Source organism: Melanerpes formicivorus, unplaced genomic scaffold (assembly GCF_026170545.1).
Source record: "Melanerpes formicivorus ecotype bairdi unplaced genomic scaffold, bMelFor1.0.p_v2 SCAF_36, whole genome shotgun sequence".
NCBI lineage: Eukaryota > Metazoa > Chordata > Aves > Piciformes > Picidae > Melanerpes > Melanerpes formicivorus.
In genome coordinates, this window is record NW_027142388.1 from 6,817,328 (window position 1) to 6,836,424 (window position 19,097).

The 19,097-nt window shown below is 41.0% G+C and overlaps 1 protein-coding gene across 1 annotated transcript in view; it reads right to left on the minus strand.

Annotated features, from left to right (window-relative positions):
- TMEM132C (transmembrane protein 132C) overlaps positions 1-19,097 on the minus strand; it is a 220,660-nt gene that overhangs the window by 99,267 nt on the left and 102,296 nt on the right. The gene's annotated exons all lie outside the window — the stretch shown is intronic.

Below are 19,097 nucleotides of genomic sequence, written 5' to 3' on the forward strand. Positions count from 1 at the left end.
GATGATGAGTTATGTGGGGACCAGGATGCCAACTATAAATGTCATGGCTCGGTGAGGAGCCTGGCATCAGCATCAGATGGAGAAAGAAAGGGCTGCCTAACTTCACACCATCAGAATACAGCCATCAGGGTCTCTACTCAGCAGGAACTGTTTTCACCATAGCAAAGAGGCTAAAGCACAGGGGGAAAAAATAATTAAATACTAATGCAACACAAAATGTTAGTTATTGAGCAGAAATCATCACCTAATGAGATGATGATATCTTCTTGACATTTAAGGCTCAGCAACTAAATTCCTTGGGGGTGGAAAAAGGGTCTTTTTGCATCTGTAGACACTAAAACACTTAAAAAACATAGTGATAAATGACTAGGAGTGTACTTGTCTTCTTGTTGCTGTCTTTCAACAGTAAGACAAAACACAATGAAAAGTTTTGAAAAGGAGAGGTGTTTCTTAGTATAAAACCACAAGTGCTTAATTCTCACATCTGTAACACGAAACATGCCAGAGCTTTACAGATTGCTCTCTTCCTCCGCACAAACCTGATGAGTTTCTAATGTCTTCAGCTGAGTTACTCAGAAAACAGAAAAAGTAAAGGGAGACTCTAATCCATTACTGAAGATTCATTACAGATCTAAGCCCCACTAAGTTTCCCAGCATATTACAGTTCAACTGAATGATCAATAAATAAACACCTCATCAATAAGGAAACACTAGCATCCGACTTGAAATCTGTATAAATCCACCAGCAAGTTTTTGGTAGTGCATATTTTAGGACATACTTTGATGTATTTTAGGGCTATTGTTATTTACCAACTACAGAGAAGTAGAAAACGATCATTTAACTACTTTGTTCAGCTGTTCCTTGAGTTTGGCTCTGAACTGGCACAACATTAGTCAAAATGAATTTCCTCATGCTCAGATTTTCAACAGAATTAAACTTTGCCAGCAGTTGCAAATTGCTCTCCCCCCCATGTAACTTGACATAGTCAATACCTGGACTCTTGTTAATTAGGACGGACATTTTGTATGGCCAAGGTTAGTGGTAAAATACACCGCCAGAGGATGAAAGACCATGGCTGCGATGCCATTTTGTTAATTAACTACAGTTTGGGGCATTAAGTTGAGTGGTTTTCACACATGCCATTATATAAAGCCCATTAAAAGAAAAAAAAAAAAAATTCCATCCCAGGGTAAAGTAGGTTATGTTTAGTGAGAAAAATCAATGTTGTGATTGCACTTAGCACTGGAATTAGGGTATGAACACCCAGAAGATTGACCTTCCTAAATAAATATGCAGCAGCACAATTTGCAACTCTGCCTCTAAAAAGGGCATTGAGTTTTATATAACAAGGTCAATGGATGAATCAGAACTGAGCCCCATACATTTTTAAAGCCAGCGCATACGCCACAAAGTTTTCACTTAAATTTTTATTTACTTAGTGTTTGAGTGCTGGCAAGCAAAAGTCTATTTAATTCCCTACCAAAGATTCATTGACCTTGTTGCATGCTTGTGATTAAATATTAATTTTTAAATCAATAGTGCAAACTTTGTACATAAACACTTCTAAGTTATACTACCTCAACAAATCCTGATACTGAGGACCTGGCAGCCAAAGTGTTTGATAGTCTCCTGTATTTACCCACCTGATCTATGCAGTATATCTACATTTACCATGGTTACTTAAGGGAGGCAGGAGGCAGGTACAGTGACAATAAATGGAGATGACAAATAGCTGAAATAGTCCAGATTTCCTTCATGTGTGGTTCTCCAACTGATAAATTCTCCTCTTAGCCATGTCTGCTTATTTACATGTAGATAGGCGTCCTCACACTGAGGCTTTTCTGCATGGCTCTGCAACCTGGAAGTATCCATCAGCCAATTTTTGTCAGCTGGGATTTCCACCCTAAAGTGGAGTTAAAATCTTCCTCTCCAACATTATTCTAGACAGTAATGGTATTTTCAGTGGGTGGCACTAAATTACCTCTGTCATTTCAGCTATATGCTCTCCACAGTAGCAGTAACTAAACCAAGACCCCAACTCTGCTGCCCGGTAACGAGAAACACCCTTTCCTCTTTCTGAATCTAAACACAGACCCTGCTAAGCAAATCACCTACATATGCACAGAACTTAAGGACAGCAGCTCATTTAGTTGAGTTTGATTGTCTGTGTGCTGAAACTTAAGCAGAGTTTTTGATCTTCTGACAAAAGCAGACCTTGCAAAGGAAAGATGAAAGAAAGACCATCATTAAGAATAGCACAGAATACCAGAGGTCAGCTTCCAGGAATCCATCTGAATGGGGTTCTGAAGCTTTATGAACACATGGTAACCAGAACAGTGAAAGACTTCTCTTGCTTGAACTTCTAAGGTTAATTCACGGCACAAGAAATCTCTGCCTCAGCCTTGTCTCAAAATAACTCTCTCTAAATCTCTCAAATGGAGAGTTAAACCACTTTGCTGGCATTCAGAACAAGCAACATCTCAAAGACATTGCAGGAAAAGTCTCCAGTTGCTTACCTAGAAATCATTACTGAATTTTTGTCAAAATCAAGTAAAAACATTCACTTACACAATCTCATAGCAAATGCATTTGTGTTAGTGTGCAGTTTCCAAGCAAATATTTCATTTCCAAATTGAACCTTTCACTTGTATACAAAGATTTCCGTTTAGCACCATGTCTTCTTAACATGTCAAACTTAGAAATGATGCTTCTAAATAATACATCACATCTTGATCAACTACAGAGGAAATTCTAGCTGTTCCATTTCACTGTCCACAAAGTGCTGCAAGACATCTCAGTAGTATTTAGATGTAATACCACACAGTTACCAAAGACAGTAACTGAGAGGCAATTGAATCAGTAACAGCCAGAGCTGAAGACGTGACTTAGGACTCCAGGATCTCAAATTATAATTTCATATTTAAATCTTAATCTTGCTTAACTGCTATGGCAATGTAAGGGTTCTGCCACCTGCAGCAGTGGTATAGAGAGGGTGGACCTCTGAGTAGTCCATAAGTTCTTCCCATGCTGTATGATTTTTGCTGATGTATGCTAATCCTAGAGAACACCACCTCTCTTATTGCAGCCAAAGTCATCTCAAAGCAGAGACGCATGCAGGACTGCTTTGTCTGGGTGTGCTGTGATACAGGTAAGTAATTTACCAGGAAAGGAAGAATCTGAAATTACAGGTAAACTAACAACACTTGAAGCTGATTAGAAGTCTCTGGCTGTACAGGGCCTTAATTGCCTTTAGACTGGCACGAACGTCTGGCTGACTCACTGGCAAGCTAGGATGGTAGTGCTCATCAGTGGAGGATTTAGCTTCCTGTATGGTTCACTTAAAAGATGAGATAAACAGCAATGTCAGTGCCAAGGAAGTGCAGAAGCATGAAGTGAGGAGTGGAGAACCAGGGACCAGGGCTGCCAGCAGCAGCAGGTACCTCTTATGTGGGTTACAATATTGTCAACCTGCACTCCAACAGAAAGCTTACACAGCAGCTTAGGTGGACAAGGCTGCACTAAAGAATAAAAAGCCAAATCAGTACTAAATTCCTCTAATCAGTGAGTTTTGTAATATCTGAAATGGTTTTCCAGACACAAAGCCTGCTGGCTTCTGGGTGTTTTCTGAGGGTTACACTTAGCTCTGAATCTCCTGTGCTCCCCACAACTGCCACACTATTCTTGGCACGCTGTACTTCAGCTCAGAGCAGTCTGGTTTGAGATCTGTGACCACTGCTTTCTACAGACAGTCTCTTCAACTCATGTCTGTTGTCCAAACCACTGTGCTAGAAGCCTTTTCACAGGAATTACTGGAAATGCAAGTATTTGAGACATATGCAGGCTCAGTCTACCTTGGGGGAGACCAGCTTAGCTACAAGGCAGCAGCTGGGTCACATGAGCCGAGTGTGTACACACTGCACCACACTATGCTAGGCAAGGGAGTGGATGCTGGTGCTAAATCCTCTGCATTTCCACCCGTAAATCCTTGCCTGCTTGTATCTGTTAAGTTGGTGTTTCAACTTAACAAATAGTGACCCCTTTTGGTCAGCCTTCTCTGGAGCCTCAATGTTTCCTGCAGCTAACCCTCCATTTGCTGTCCAGACTAGTAGAAGCCTGTGACACTACTGACTGTAAAGGTCACATTGCAAGAAATTATTTTACTGTGTCTCCTAAAACCCTGGTGGCCTGTTTCTGGGCTGCACTTTACAGTAAGTCTCTAACCTTCCCAAGTTCTGCCAAAAAGATTTCAACTTCTTCCTGTCATGATTTAAGTTCACTCCTTTCCTTCTTTGTTCCTAGAGTAAATCAGGAGATTAAAGCCAGCTGCAGGAACCCATAAAACCCAGGCAGGAGACTAACCACAGCAATTAAGCAAGATTTGTTTTATTAAGTAAATCTTTTTCCTTTCATCTTGCTATGTGAAATGAGTTGCTGGATCTCACCATAGCTCTGAATGAACAGGACAGACATCTGCCTGGCAAAGCAATATTCATTAAAAGCCTTGTTGCTGGCCTTAGTTGAGAAGCCAAAAGCAGAACAGAAGAACATGACCTGGTTAGGCATGTCGACCTTTCAAATGTGCTCCTTTAATTTGCAAAATAGGCAGACTGAGTAAGTGTGATTAAGCGGCTATGGCTCTGCTGAGGCAATATGGGGGATCAGGTATCAGCTCCAAGCTTCCTGCATGCTTCCATACAAGCCACAGGAGCCCTGTTTGCCTCCATCCTACCCTAGCAAGGAGATTTCCACCTGTGTTTCACATGACCACTTCTTTGCTGTGGAGGTTTTCATTTGCAAGCCATATGCACAGGTAAAGGGCAAAAGGAAGTCCCACCTCAGCTGAGGAACTTAGGTACTAAATTTATTAGGTAATAAATTACTGTTAATAGTAGTATGGCAGATTTGGTTCCCATTATGAAGGCCAGTCTGAAGAGGCATCCATGTAAGCATTTTGCTTCCTTTGACTTATAGATATACAACACGGGCTAATCATTATAAAAGCGAGGATCTTGATTCTCAGAGCATCCTTTTACTCCAGGCATTTTCTTTCTCATGGAGTATCCAAGAAAAGGCCTTCGGGAAACAGCTTTTGTAAAAGAAAGGGTAAACATCCTTTAAAATGCCAAAAGAGCTAATCTCTAGGTATTTAGTCCTTTTCACTCCTTCCCCTTCCCCTTTCACTTCTTTGAATGCGGGTCTATTTGAAATAACTTCCAAAGGTGGGGGGAGGAGGAGGGGGGAAGGAAAAAACAAAAGCCATACCAAAACAAAACCCCAAATTTGACTCTTTTATTGTAAAAATGCAGTAATCAAATTCCTAGGAATCTCCAAACCAGAATACTTCAGCTTCTGGAACAGAGGTGTAATTCTGGCAAGCAGCTGAGACAAATCTCAGTATTTCTGAAATACTTCCTCCGTCAGCACAATTGGAATAAATTCAGCTTACCCAAACCTGCATATTTTGGTGACTTCACTGTCCATCAAAACTATATAAATTCCTTCCATTGCCAGTGAGGAATCCTGGGATTCAAAATTGCTCAGGAGCTATTCTTCTGTAGTCTTTCTTACGTAACTAAAATTCCCTGAGACACTAGGAAAATCAGCTCTCATTTCAACGGCAATAGGTGCTTCACATCCCTTAGGAAGCTTTGAAGAGCCCAGCTGCAAGGCACGAGGTGGATGCTGACAGCTGAATTTTTTTTAATATCTTTTATTTTTTCCCCTCCTAAAAAAAGGTATCAACTCTGCTTTGGGATGTTCCAGTCACAGAATTCCTTAATTCGAACTGATTTCTTTGGTTAACTCTTTGCTAGCATTATCAGTCCTCCTGAGGTATTTGGTATCCTATGATTTACTTTAAAAGAAAAGGGGAAAGAGATGCTTTCTCTGAAGCTTGGATACTGCTACTTAAGCTACAGAACCTGACATTTAACCTTCTCATACACCTCATGGCAAAAACTGCTTTCTCTAGCACTGAATATTAATAGAGCTAGTTAAAGGATTACAAGAAAGGCAGGAGGATAAAAGAATTAAAAGAACAACACCAAACAACACAAACTAATAAAAGCAGGAGGGAACTAGAGAACAGAGAGAACCTGGGTTTGTCTTCCAAGCAGAGAGGAAACCCAATGTGAATTTACAACCTGCTAACATTCTGCCTCCAGCAAAGATAAACACTGTAAACTCCTGACTTTCACAGAAGCTGTCACAGAGCTGCTACTGCACTTAACTCCAGCTCATCCTGCTTCCAGAGAAACAATCACATTTCAGCCCAGATGTTACTGAGGGGTTCTCAAATCCACTGCTGAGGCTGGGTATTTAAACTTGACTCAAGCTCAGAACAAAACAGAGCTCTTGCAATGGCTACCAAAAGCTGTCCTTGTCCTTTGCCTTGGCTAATTGCTTTATGGGGCCACTTAAAGGCAAAGCCACTCTTATCAGCTCAAAGTATCAGAGCAGTATCAAGGTAAGAGACAAGATGATCCAAGGTAAAAGAAAAATAATTCAAACAACTCCAGTTCAGCTTTTCTTAACTCCCCAATCCAAGACTCAAGAATTTCTTTGGAAATAGAATTTGTCAGCAACTCCCACAATTTTCCATGAAGCCTCAGCTCCCAGAGTCATTTGGAAGGAATCTTCCCAGCTTCTGCTTGACCATAACTGACCAGGGGACAGTCTGAGTTTGAAGCTTATGACTTTGCCTTTCCATTTCCTTGAAGAGTTAATTAGTAGAAAGAGTCTTTTATTATGTGAAACTCAAAATAACCAATGAGTACAAGTCAAAGATCCGTCTCATGGATGCTGCAAGGAAATAAGTTGATACATAATCACATCTAGGTAAATCTCCTGAAAAGCCGTTGCAACAGGACCAGTATCTGAGTGAACACTCATTTATAAATTCCTTATACAAGGATATATTGGACACTGTGCTGCCTACTGAAAACTGAGTTGGAATAATCCTCTCTCTCACACCAATACAAGCTTGCAGAGAGGGTCAGAAGAGAAAGACAGAGATGGGTGTTGAGTAAACAAAAAAGCTACCAGGGTGAATCCAGAGTGTGTATTTAGCTGCACATGCTAAATACAAGCTCACTGCCTCCACAGATCTACTTCTTTTTTTAGGACCAGAGACACTTTTCAGATAAGTAAATGCTTTGAGATTATATTCTCTACTACACGCAGTTTTTATTATTACAAAAAGAAATCTCCAAACTGCATATTTGTGACATTCCTCCAGCTGGCAGAGCCATAGCGGTGCTGAGGAAAATACTTACTGTTTGCAGTGGTTATTAGGATTATTACTTTGACTCCAAGTGACTTCCTGAAGTAATCTTCCCGTGCAGTCCCTTTGTGTTCTTAATCCCATCCGCACTCCCCCTTCAGCAGCTGTTACAAATACATTTTTGCTGTAAGCCGTGCAGCTATGAGGGTTGCGTTTCCTTTCCCTTTAGAAACAGAATATTGCCAAGACCTACTGCTAGACACAGGAAGGGGCAAATGTCTTTAAAACATCAAGAAAGAGGAGCTATTCAGTCAAGTAATTGCTTCAAATTGTATAGATCAGATTAGTTATTTGTATGAAAGACGAAAGAAAAGGCTGGTTATCAGGTGGTGCACTCCCAAGATGCAGCTCTGCCTCTTTTGCACTCTAATTGTTAACTCTAACTTAAGTTGACTCAAGGATAGACCATTTTGGGGGCCTACAAGAAGGCTGGGGAGGGACTTCTTAGGATATCAGGTAGTGATAGGACTAGGGGGAATGGAATGAAGCTGGAGGTGGGGAGATTCAGACTGTACGCGAGGAAGAAGTTCTTCATCATGAGAGTGGTGAAACCCTGGAATGGGTTGTCCAGGGAGGTGGTTGAGGCCCCATCCCTGGAGGTGTTTAAGACCAGGCTGGACAAGGCTCTGGCCAGCCTGATCTAGTGTGAGGTGTCCCTGCCCATGGCAAGGGGGTTGGAACTAGATGATCCTTGTGGTCCCTTCCAACCCTGACTGATTCTATGATTCTATTTTACCATTGCCTTGAGGAGAAGTCCTCCAGACAGCAGGCAGTTTGCTGACTCTGCAGGTACTATAATACTTGCCTCCATCCTCTTTGGAGTAGAGAGCAGCACCAGCCAGGGGCAACCTTTTGGCACAGATGAGTGCCAAAACTGTGATCAACAAAGCAGAAAGACTATGAAAGATAACCACAGAATAAAAACAATAATTATGGCAACATGTTTCCTTTATATCCCTCTACAATGACTCCAGCATTTGGTAACAGTTCTCGATTTGCTCAGCATAATCCTCAGACTTGTATTTAATCACTGTGATGCACAACAACTGCTGCTATTCTAAATTCTGTTTCAGAACAAGCACACCTTGTGTTGTAATCTGCATGCAAGAGTGTGATAGAAATGCTACAAAGATGGTCTGCAGGATACAGCAGACAGAACTTTGAGCTTCTATGTCTGAATTGAGTCTTAATCTAGTAAATGCTGGCACCAATCTGTGCTATAGACTCCAAATGGGACTCTTTCATGCTTTAAGTTTGCCCAGCAATAGCACAAATCCCTGTGCCCTGAGGCAGGTGCCGGTAGTTTGTGTATTTAGGTACGGATCTGAAGCCCCTGAGAGTTCAGTTAAGTCAGCAAAAAATACCCTTGTTGACCTCAAGGGCCTTGGAACAGATGCCTGAAAAACACATGGGTTTCCATGGGGTCACCACCTGGCCTGCCAGAGCTAGTGGGCACGGTCAGCACAGCTGGGCACTTGATGGAAGTTCATGTGGCTTGGGAGTGAGGAAGCAAAGCTAACAAACTGTGGATGTGATGTGACTCAGGAAGTTCAAGTAACATAGAAAACTACTATCATCCACCTACAGTTTCCCCTTGTTATTTAAAAAAAATAAAATAAAAATTCCCCCAGAAGTGAGTGCATGGAGACACAGTTATCATTTTCTAATCTTTAAGAAATACCTCAGAAGCTGGTGGTACCTGCATGCACTTGTCTGAAGATACGCAGACAGAGTATTTCACACACAAAAAACCCCCAAACATTTTGCTTGTTTCTCTCCACTTTGTATTTTCCATGTCTGTCCTTCCACTTTGGCTTTCCCTTGGCTTTGCATACCTCTGCATCTCCTCCTGAAATACTCCCTTTTCACTTCTCTCAAATTTGTTTTCACCTTCCTTATTCATTTTGAAATGTGACCAAACCAGCTGAGTCACTGCTGAGTTACAGTTCTAATTCCAACCCATCTATTCCTGTTTTCCTTTAGCTGCATTTAAAGGGCATCCTGGATCCAGACATAGGTCTTCGGTTTCTTATTTACCCGACCTTGGTTTGCCATTGTGTCACATCACAATGCAAAGGTATTTATTTTGTTTCATTTTGCTCTCCAAAAGAAATGTAATGCCAAGAAATACAATAACAGTTGATGTCAAGAAGTATGGACTCATGGCCAAGTCACTAAGGTTGCCAGATGATAAAAACACAGATAATTAAGGGTCCTCCTTAGATTGGGAACTTTTAATGTCCCAAAAGTATTTGCTAAGTTAAACAAAGAATTTCTCTCAACTCCTACACAATTCCTTACTGGAGAACTATGGCTTTACTTCATGTCTTTGGCTGCTGTCCCTCCTAATCAGTTACCTGCCCCTCTTTGGGACATCATCTTTCTGGCTTTACAATACACTGTCAGAAAGCTGACTTGTCTCAGAGCAAAGGGAGCCCCTTAAAGTCTCTCCACATTACGTAAGTTGTATCCAGTTCCTGCTACAGAAATCCAGGAATCAATATTGACTGTCAGAGAAAAGAGCCTCTTCAGCCATGGGACTGTTACACAACGGATTAGACACAAGATACAAGTTAGCTCAGGCAGTAATCCACCTGGAAGTTGTTCTCCCTTTTGTATGTTCAGTTTGTCTTACTCCAGGCTCAAGTATCCGATGTACCAGCAATAACTGCTGCAGAGCATCTCAACCAGCCCTGACCTCTGCTGGGGGGTTGTCACGGCTGTCTTTAATATGGCCTATCGTTTCTTATAGAAAGTTACCAGTAAGAAAGAAAGGGAATAAGAAGTGCAATTCGTGTAGAAGTATGACTTGACATGTTTTCAATACTGGACCATTTACCATTTTCAACAGGATGAGAAGTTTTTGCATGGAGATGAGGATGCCTTAGGAGTGAGCATTCAGATGCCTGCAGACTAGAAACCCCAAATCTACTGTATATTGCTGTGTAGTTAATTTATACACCTTCAATTTGCCAGGCCCACTTAGGTCACTGATATCGTCTCAATGACCATTGTTGGACATGCCCAAGGACAACAGATCCCTTGGGCTTTCAACCATTTCAGCAGGACTATTAAGGAACCTTTTTTTTTTTTGAGGCCAAGGACAACTGTGAACAAGAAGCCATAATGAAGAATGAAGTCTTGAGAGGTCAAAAACTGCTGAGCTCCTTTCACATATTGCAGGAATCAGCAGGAAGATTATGGGATGTATCAGAAGAAAACCTGCTGTCAGTGAAAGCCATGGGCAACAGCTTGTTCCCGGATGCAGGTATTAAGGTCATGATATACTTAAAACAAGAAAAAACACCCACAAGATAAAATAGATCAATACATTTGTAACTCTCATTGTGCTTCTTCCTTCTTTTTGTGAGGATTGCAAATCAATGTAAGTCACATGTCGTGGGGAGTCTGTTGGGTTTTTTTTGTCCCCTCGAGGACTCTCCCCAAAAGTCATTTCAATTCATCCAACTGCAGCCAGCTACTAACTGCAGGGATGAAAATCATTTCGGTTCAGCTTGATGCAGCAGAAACGCACCAGACCTAAATAGCATATGACAGGGCACAACACAAGCACCTGATTTAGGGTTGCAGAGGCTTGGGCAGCAACAGAGCATTTGCTTTCTGAAAATGCTGAAGCAGCTACTCCCAGCACCGTCTGTATCAGAGTAACAACATTCAAAATGAATGGGTGGGTAAAGCAGCAGGTGCATGGAGAGGTGAACACACACACAGACCATCCCCTGCAATCAGACTTGAAGTGCTGCTACAGAACATCAGTCATGTCTTCATGTCCTCCTAAGATCTCCAACCTCCCATGCAATTTCTGTTTACAGTCATCCCTAGAGACAAGGGTCTTACGTTGTGGAGATAAGGTTGGAAATGTTCTGAGTACACTCTAATGGTTCAAGCAGTCATAATTCATACATCCTCCTGATGCTCTCTTTTAATTTAGGAGCACCTAATTAATAAATTTCACATGCTCAGGACTGGATAAGTTTCTGCATGTTGCTTTTTGGGCCAAGAAGGAATAAGAAAAAAAAGCAGTGTGGGCTTGCAGTGATCCTTCACTCCTTTTCTATGTTATTCTTCAAAGCATGTCTGGGAATAGGAGAGAAAAACTTGGTCTACAGGTATCCTCTTGTTATAGTAACAAGTCTGTCATTGCAAGGGATGTTTTAGCGCTCATCCCTATCTACCAACAAGATGATGAGGTTGCTCAGCAGCCACAGTGGTGTTATTGGACTTGGACTCTACACGTACCAGTCTTATGCCTCAGCAAGCCTTCGCCCATCTCCTAAGCCATCCAATTCCTTACTTGAAAGGCGTTAGATAAAACCACTAAGAGTTATGAGGTATACAACAACCAAGGCTATAGAGAAATGACAAGTACAAAGAGAGGAATATGAATAATACACAGAAGAAGCCATTATTCTATGTACTGAGGGAATGTGTTTCTGCTCCTTACAAAAGGAAGGATTTATCTTTTCCTGATCAGAGGTGACAAAGCTAGAATGTTAATGCTAGAAAAACACAGAGAGGGCAGGAAGAAGGCTGCTAGCAATTTCACTTTGATTTCATCAGCCGATCATCCAATTATACATTTATTTTTTGTGAGCAGCAGACCCTTTCACACTTGAAGTCTCCCAGGGGAGAGACAAATTAATAAGTCTCACAGATCTTTCTACAAAATTTCACACATATTTCAGTCAAGCAAGACGTCGATGGTCTCGATCTCCTGTCCTCTAGGTCAGACGCAGCTCGTGTTACTGACATCAAAGGGGCAAGTCTGGTCATCAGGTACTAAGTCTTTTCTCAGTGACAGAAGTTTCATGCAGATAAAACTCCAGGCCTGCTCTGATTCTGCCTTGCTGTGAATGATAATCAGTTCAGGCCTTTAGTACCCAAGTTGTCTCAAAATTACAGTACCTTCTCTCCATCTACCACTATGTCTTCTACTCTTCTGCTCCATTTCATGTGTCCCCATGAACTTGAAGCTGGGAATACTTACAAGCTCTCTGCAATGTCTACAATATCAGAAAACATCACATAAAAAGTGATCACAGTCCTATGACAGTGTCACAGTCCTATCACACATGAGGTAGTGATAGGACTAGGGGGAATGGAACGAAGCTGGAGGTGGGGAGATTCAGACTGGATGTGAGGAGGAAGTTCTTCACCATGAGAGTGGTGAAGCCCTGGAATGGGTTGTCTAGGGAGGTGGTTGGGGCGCCATCCCTGGAGGTGTTTCAGACCAGGCTGGACGAGGCTCTGGCCAGCCTGATCTAGTGTGGGGTGTCCCTGCCCATGGCAGGGGGGTTGGAACTAGATGATCCTTGTGGTCCCTTCCAACCCTGACTGATACTATGGTACTATGAAATGCAATTATAACACTTCTGCACCAAAGCTAGCTCATCTGCACCCATTACATACTCTGCTTTAATGCTTGCAGTACTCAATTTAATGTAAATACAATCATGTCAGTGTGAGTACACTTCCAGCAAATAGGTGATACAGTAACCTAGATAAAACTGGAGATTGGACCATGGCATCATTATCAGCAGATATTGCAGCCTCAAGAAAAAAGCCAGAAGCTCTGCTATGCTGTCATACAGATGCATTATTAGAGAGTTTATACCCAAAAAGTGTTTGTTAAAAGAAAAGGGAAGGGAAAAATGCAGACCATAAATTGCTGGGAGAGCCCTCATTTTGTTTAGATCAAACTACCTAATGTCCAGGTATTATCTATGCGCACATGGAGCTGAAAATTTATCACAATGCCACAGAAGTGTTGCTTCTGTCATGGAGAGGAAAAGTGGGTGCTAATTTTCAGCATGGAGAACCACTAAGCTGAATAAATATTAACAGTATGGTTGCATTATATGAAACAAAGCAGTTAATATGCAGAAAGCGTGCCAGCCTTGCAAGAAACCAGCACTGTGGCGGTGTAATACTGAGCTATCCAGTCATAGCACACACATCCACAAGACCATCTCTGACTTCATTTTATGTCATATGCTGGGAGACTCTTTTCTGCCTATTTATGGTATTTTAAGGTGATCTTTTCAGCATACAAAAAAGTGGCAAAAGAAAATGAGATAGACTGCACCAAGCAGATACATCTGACATACAGGGAGGGCTGCAGGATCAGCTTCTTCATCAGCCAGCTTTTAGTCATCTTCTAATTTAGTCTTTCACTACCAACCTGCTCTCTCAATCCAATTTTACTGATTTTTCAGAACCTTGGCCATCCTAATCCTATTATATTGGTGATTTTCAAAAAGGGTTTGCTGCAATTGATTCAGAAAACAAACATTACCCCACCACCTGCTTCTATTCCTTATTCTCCCCTCAAAACAATGACTTCCCCTATCAACCCTCCAAAACACTTCAGCACTTTGGAATTTATTTGGGAACAGATACTTATTTTTGCCTTTTTCTGCAGCCCTTCTGTGTGGAATTTCCCAGCCTCTGCTTGCAAGAGTGGCATTTGGAAAACCAATGACCTATTTTTTATTCTGTATTTATACCTCTGCTATTCACAAAGCCTAAGGCCCCAGGATGAATGCATCTTCCCCAGTGCATGCTGGATCCTCTATGGGCTAATGACATTTGTCTAAAGCTCCTGGTAAAAACAGGGACTGTGAGCTGAGCTGCAGTAATACCAAGGGTAATGCGAGGTTCACAAAGGCAATAAATCCATCATGTGAGTGGTAGTGAGGAGATTTACTTTTTAGTTATAAGGCAGAGAGTTTAGGACTGGAAGGTTATGAAATCATTACTGGATGAGAGTGGGGTCTAAAAGACCAAAGTTGGGTTGCTACAGTTGCGTTAAAACTTTTTATGAATGGAGTCGAATGAGGGAAGAAAAGCAGGAAAAGTGTGGGTTTATTCCATCAGCTGAATATTCATGGTATAGTTTGGTTATGAGGGTTTGCCTTCTATGTACACATTAAATGAGGCTCCATAGCAGCAGTAAACAAAGTGAACCTTAGTAAAATACAAAGTCACCTTGCAGAGGCAGAAGGAAGCCCATGAGCTGCTCTGTGCCTTCTTTATTGTGATTTCCATATGGGAATGAAAAGGCTGCTTCCACAGACAAGGCTGAGGCCTACAGGCACATGCTCTGAAAAATAACACCACGTTTTTCTTTGTACTAAGAATAAATTTTGTGTAGAAGCTATTGAAGGAAAATGAACTTAGAACCTCACATTTCTATTTCTTCCTGGGTAGAACTGCACTTTAAGTCCCAGGCTTTATTAATGGAATAAGTGCATTTGTCTCTTGCAGGCCTGAAAAATAAAGCACTGAGAAGTAACATATGGAATATGCCTTGGGCAAGAGATTTTATTCTGCTATTGCTGTTCTTCTAATAAAATTGAAATCATGGCATGAGTGCACATGTTCCTGTAAAGCATTTCACAGGGGGTGGTCTAAAATAGAGGCACCCAAAAACCACAGACATTTTTTATAATGCTACTAATCTCTGCTGTTCCAAACACAATGAGATGCAGATTTCTTTTTGCTTCCTTCCAAGTTCTCCACTTTTGTGTCTGTCCTTCAAGTGAAATTCTTGGGCAAATTTCTCCACAGCAGTGGATTCCGCTATGACAATCATCACCAAGGTTGATATTCCTTAGGAAATTGTGAAAGTTAGCACGAGTGCTAACTGGTTTAGGTAGTTCTCTGCCCCAATTTCGCCATGTTCCTATAGGCAGTTTCACTGCCTGACCTCAGAGCTGTATTGTAGTCTTTTATTCAGTCTTAGTGATGAGCTTTAGGGCAGAGAAGTGACAGGCATTGTAAGTACAAGGACTAGAGAAGAGCCTCAGGCACTGAGATTACCTTTACTTTTGAAGATCTTTGATGCAAAGCCCTGGACAAGCAATATGGTTGTCTTATGCTCAGTAAAAATTTATGTCCTTCCATTCTCATCCCAGTATCTAGCAAAGCCTAAAACTGAACAACCTGAAAAACAGTGATTCCAGTGAGACAGTTGTGACATTTAAGAAGGTTTTTGCCTCTTGAAAACCACAGTGCAATAGGCCTGCCTGGTTAAAAAATGCCCAAGCAAACAGTTTCACTTCCATTGATTCTATTTTGATTTGAAACTCACATTGTCAACATTTCCAGGGGAAAGTGCTCTCTGGCTTTGTGTTTCACACTTACAGAGTGGCTAATTGAAAACCAAGGCAGAGAGAGGAGGGAGAGTCAATGAAATGCTATAGAACAGGGATGTTTTGTAACAAACAGTCTGATACAACATCAAACCACTTAGAACTGCAGTACTCATCAGTGGCTCTTATTTTAGCTCATCACTTACACACTGATCCTCAGTCCCTGGAGATACTTCCTCTGTATTTTCCCCCACAAAAGTTAAGAAGAAATCAAACAGGTATCTTTCCAGCTTTGGTTTTCAATAGGAAACAGTTAGTGCACGAAACAAACTTAAGTGGAGTTATTTCTTCCAAGCCAATAAATTAGCAGTTCAGGTTTTGGTTGAGTAACATGAGGTAGGAATCACCATTTGAGTAACAACCAAAGGAAAAAGCCCAGGGAATCTTTTGTATGCATTGAATGGAGCCACATTGTCTTGTGGTGCATTCCTAGCTCAGAACCAAGCTGCGCCAGGACCTCTGGGCACGCAGCTATGCCACAGCACAACTCAAAGAATTGGTATCATGGGCTACAGCAGTGCAGGAATAATTCAGCATATCTGTGCAGATTTGTCCTACCACTTAGGACAGTGAGTTATTGCCAGGTACTGCCTGCCTTGACACAAGAGTTCTGTTTTCAAGGTCTGAAAACCTGCATAAAAATGTATTGAGCAGAGACAGTATGGGCTAGAGCAGAAAAAAAATCCTCTGCTTCAATGTAAACAAAAAGCACAGGGTTTGGGAATTGTTCAGGCCCCAGGGGGGAAAAAAAATAAGTGTCATGAAGAAACACCACTCTGACATATTTAAGATAGTTAAGAGTATACCATGTAGCACTGGCAAAGTCCATGCATTACCTATCACACAAAGAAAACCCCCCAAAAACCTAAGAAACTTGTCTGTGCTGATATATGATTTATAAGAGATCAACTTAATCAAGTAATGAGCAAAAAAGCTGGAAGTTTCACCCCTAAAAGTTTCAAAACTCCTGGTTCTAATAAAATACAGAAGAAGAGTTTTGCTTTCTATTCATTGGTTCCAATAAAATATAGAAATGTTATCCCCCACCCTTCCCTTTTCACTCTTAGTATCAGATTCCTCAATAAATACCTAGCATGGAACTTATCGGATGATTCCTATCTACTATTAAGCATCAGGAGCTCATGTTTATAGCGTGTGTCTGTAAGGTATACGGGGTACTTTATGTAGAACAGTTAGCATCAGCAAACATGCCCTGTGAACTGTAAAGTACTGGAAGACTGTATTCTTTAAATATTTTGGCAGGAAAAAATGTTTTGCATAAACTCTAGATTCCATGGGTACCTATCACTGCCTGACAGGACAGTGCTCTTCTGGCTCTGAAGCAGAAATATCATTCATTAAATGGAGGAGACAATGAACAACAAAATTTTACAAGCCAAGTTGCTATTAATGTCCTGTTCCCTTCCAAGATTTTGTGTAATGAATCTGATTTTACACTTCATGTTTTCAGTGATGTCTGAGGAGATGAAGTAATGGAATGTCCATTACCCTGCCTTAGGACTGACATATTCTCACAAAATGCTTTGTGATCATACGGACAACATTGAACAAGGGAAAAATCAAAACCATATACATGTATAAAATATCCACAGACATCTCATATTTTTCTATTCAGCAGAAAGCAGCAATGCAAGCAGAGAACTGCAGGGTCTATTAAGAGGCATTTGTGCATTTCAGCATTTCTGTCTTACCTGAAGTGCTTGATAAATCCAATGCATATAAATAAAAAGGAAGGAGAATGGAGCACAGGCAGTCCTTGGTGCTGATGCTGACTTTTCATTGCTAAGGTTCTAATTCAAATATGATCCATATTAACATTATTTATAGATGATGATCAAAGGTGTAGCACTTGCAGGTAGGAAGAGTATTTTTGTTTATGACCCAAGCCATGCTAGCAGTGTTTTGTAGAGGGCAGGCAGCTCTAAAAGGTTGAATGACTTATCTGAGGTCACACACTGTCTAGAAATAAAGGAACAGAATACAAACCAGATGATTTCCCCTCACATTCTGTTTTACACCATGACATGTAATGTTATCAAGTGACTGGTCTGTGTATTTGAGTCCTGAGTCTGTCCACCTACAGCAGGAAACATCTCCTGTTTATTGGACTCTACAAGCAAAGGTCAAAGAGCAAATAAAATGACAGAGTAAAGCAAGACCACTCCACTTCAGCTATGAAATGCCCAGGTAAGATACTACTGATTACACATAAAGCTTTCCCTGAGCATACTCTACAGCCATATAAACAGATAAAGAATTCCAGGTTAGATGCATTTCCCAAACCAATTGTGTAATCCCAGACACAAACAAACAGTGAAAGCTGAGCTTTCTGATAGCTCCATCAGTCTAGAATATTTAGCAGCTGGTTTTTTTTTTTCTGATTACAACTGATACTGACATGGTCAATTTTCTCTCTTATTCCACAAGTTAACAAATGTAGGGAACTGTCAGCCTTTCATGACACCTGTGGCAACCTTTGTAAGATGATCAAATTTGTTAGGCATGTCAGTGTGAAATATTTTGTGAACAGAGTTGGGCGATGTGGAATTTCCAAAAGTTGCACAAATTGTGGCAACCTTTTCCTCTCCCCATTGCAGGATGAACAGTAATGAACAGTACAGAGTCCCATGAGGACAAGCTTAGTGCAGTCAATTCTGATGAGTCTTTAACTTACCTAGAGTGAAATCCACTCCCTTACACACCACCACCCTGATGTCTATTCATCATCAAAGCCTTCAAAACAGGGAATTTAAGCAGCACAGAAGCTTTGCCTTTTCCATCAAGCTTCTTAATGAATTTTTGCATTAATGGAAGTGAAAATTACAGACAAGCATACAAGATCCTCAACAGGGCTGTTACAACCACAGAGAATGCATGACCTCCACAAAGCTGAGCAGCAAAAGACTGCTTGCTTTTGTGCTGAGACAGGATGTGAACTCAGAAACACAGAAGTGAAAATTAAGTGATGAATTTTTCTTACTTTATTATTATTCTAAGAGGGATTTTTTAGGTTTTTTTTTAGTTTACTGGGTTTGAGTTGGTACTCAAAGCCAGCCTTGAACAGCTTACTACATATTATCCCTTAAATAGATCTAACTTATAAGCAGTTCTTGACAGTCTCTGTAACCCAGACCACACAAACAAAGGGTTTTAAAAGACAAAAATGAAGAGCCCACATTAATTAGCAGTTGTTTACTCCTTTTAATAAGCAAACATATAAATAAACAAATCTGGAGGTCGCCCCATCATCACAAACCACACTAATCTCAGGTACCCTGCTACACAGAAGTTTACAAATGGTATTTCTTGGCACTTCGGGGATGCAGTCTTTTATCTAAGGATCTGAGCAGAGTCTGCAAGCATTAGCTAATTAGATTTCTTGCAACTGCTATAATATCAGAAGCAGTTCAAAGAGAAATAAAGGTAGGGTTAAATGACAAAGCCAGGTCTCCTGAGACCACAAGCTGCCTGCACAGCCACTGGACTTTCCTTATATACCAGCTCTGTTACAACATTTTTTCCCAGCTCTCATAGGTAAGTTTTTTTTGTTCTGTAGTATTATATGCCCAGACGCACCAGTCACAATCAAAATACTAGACAAACAGACAGAAGAATCCTA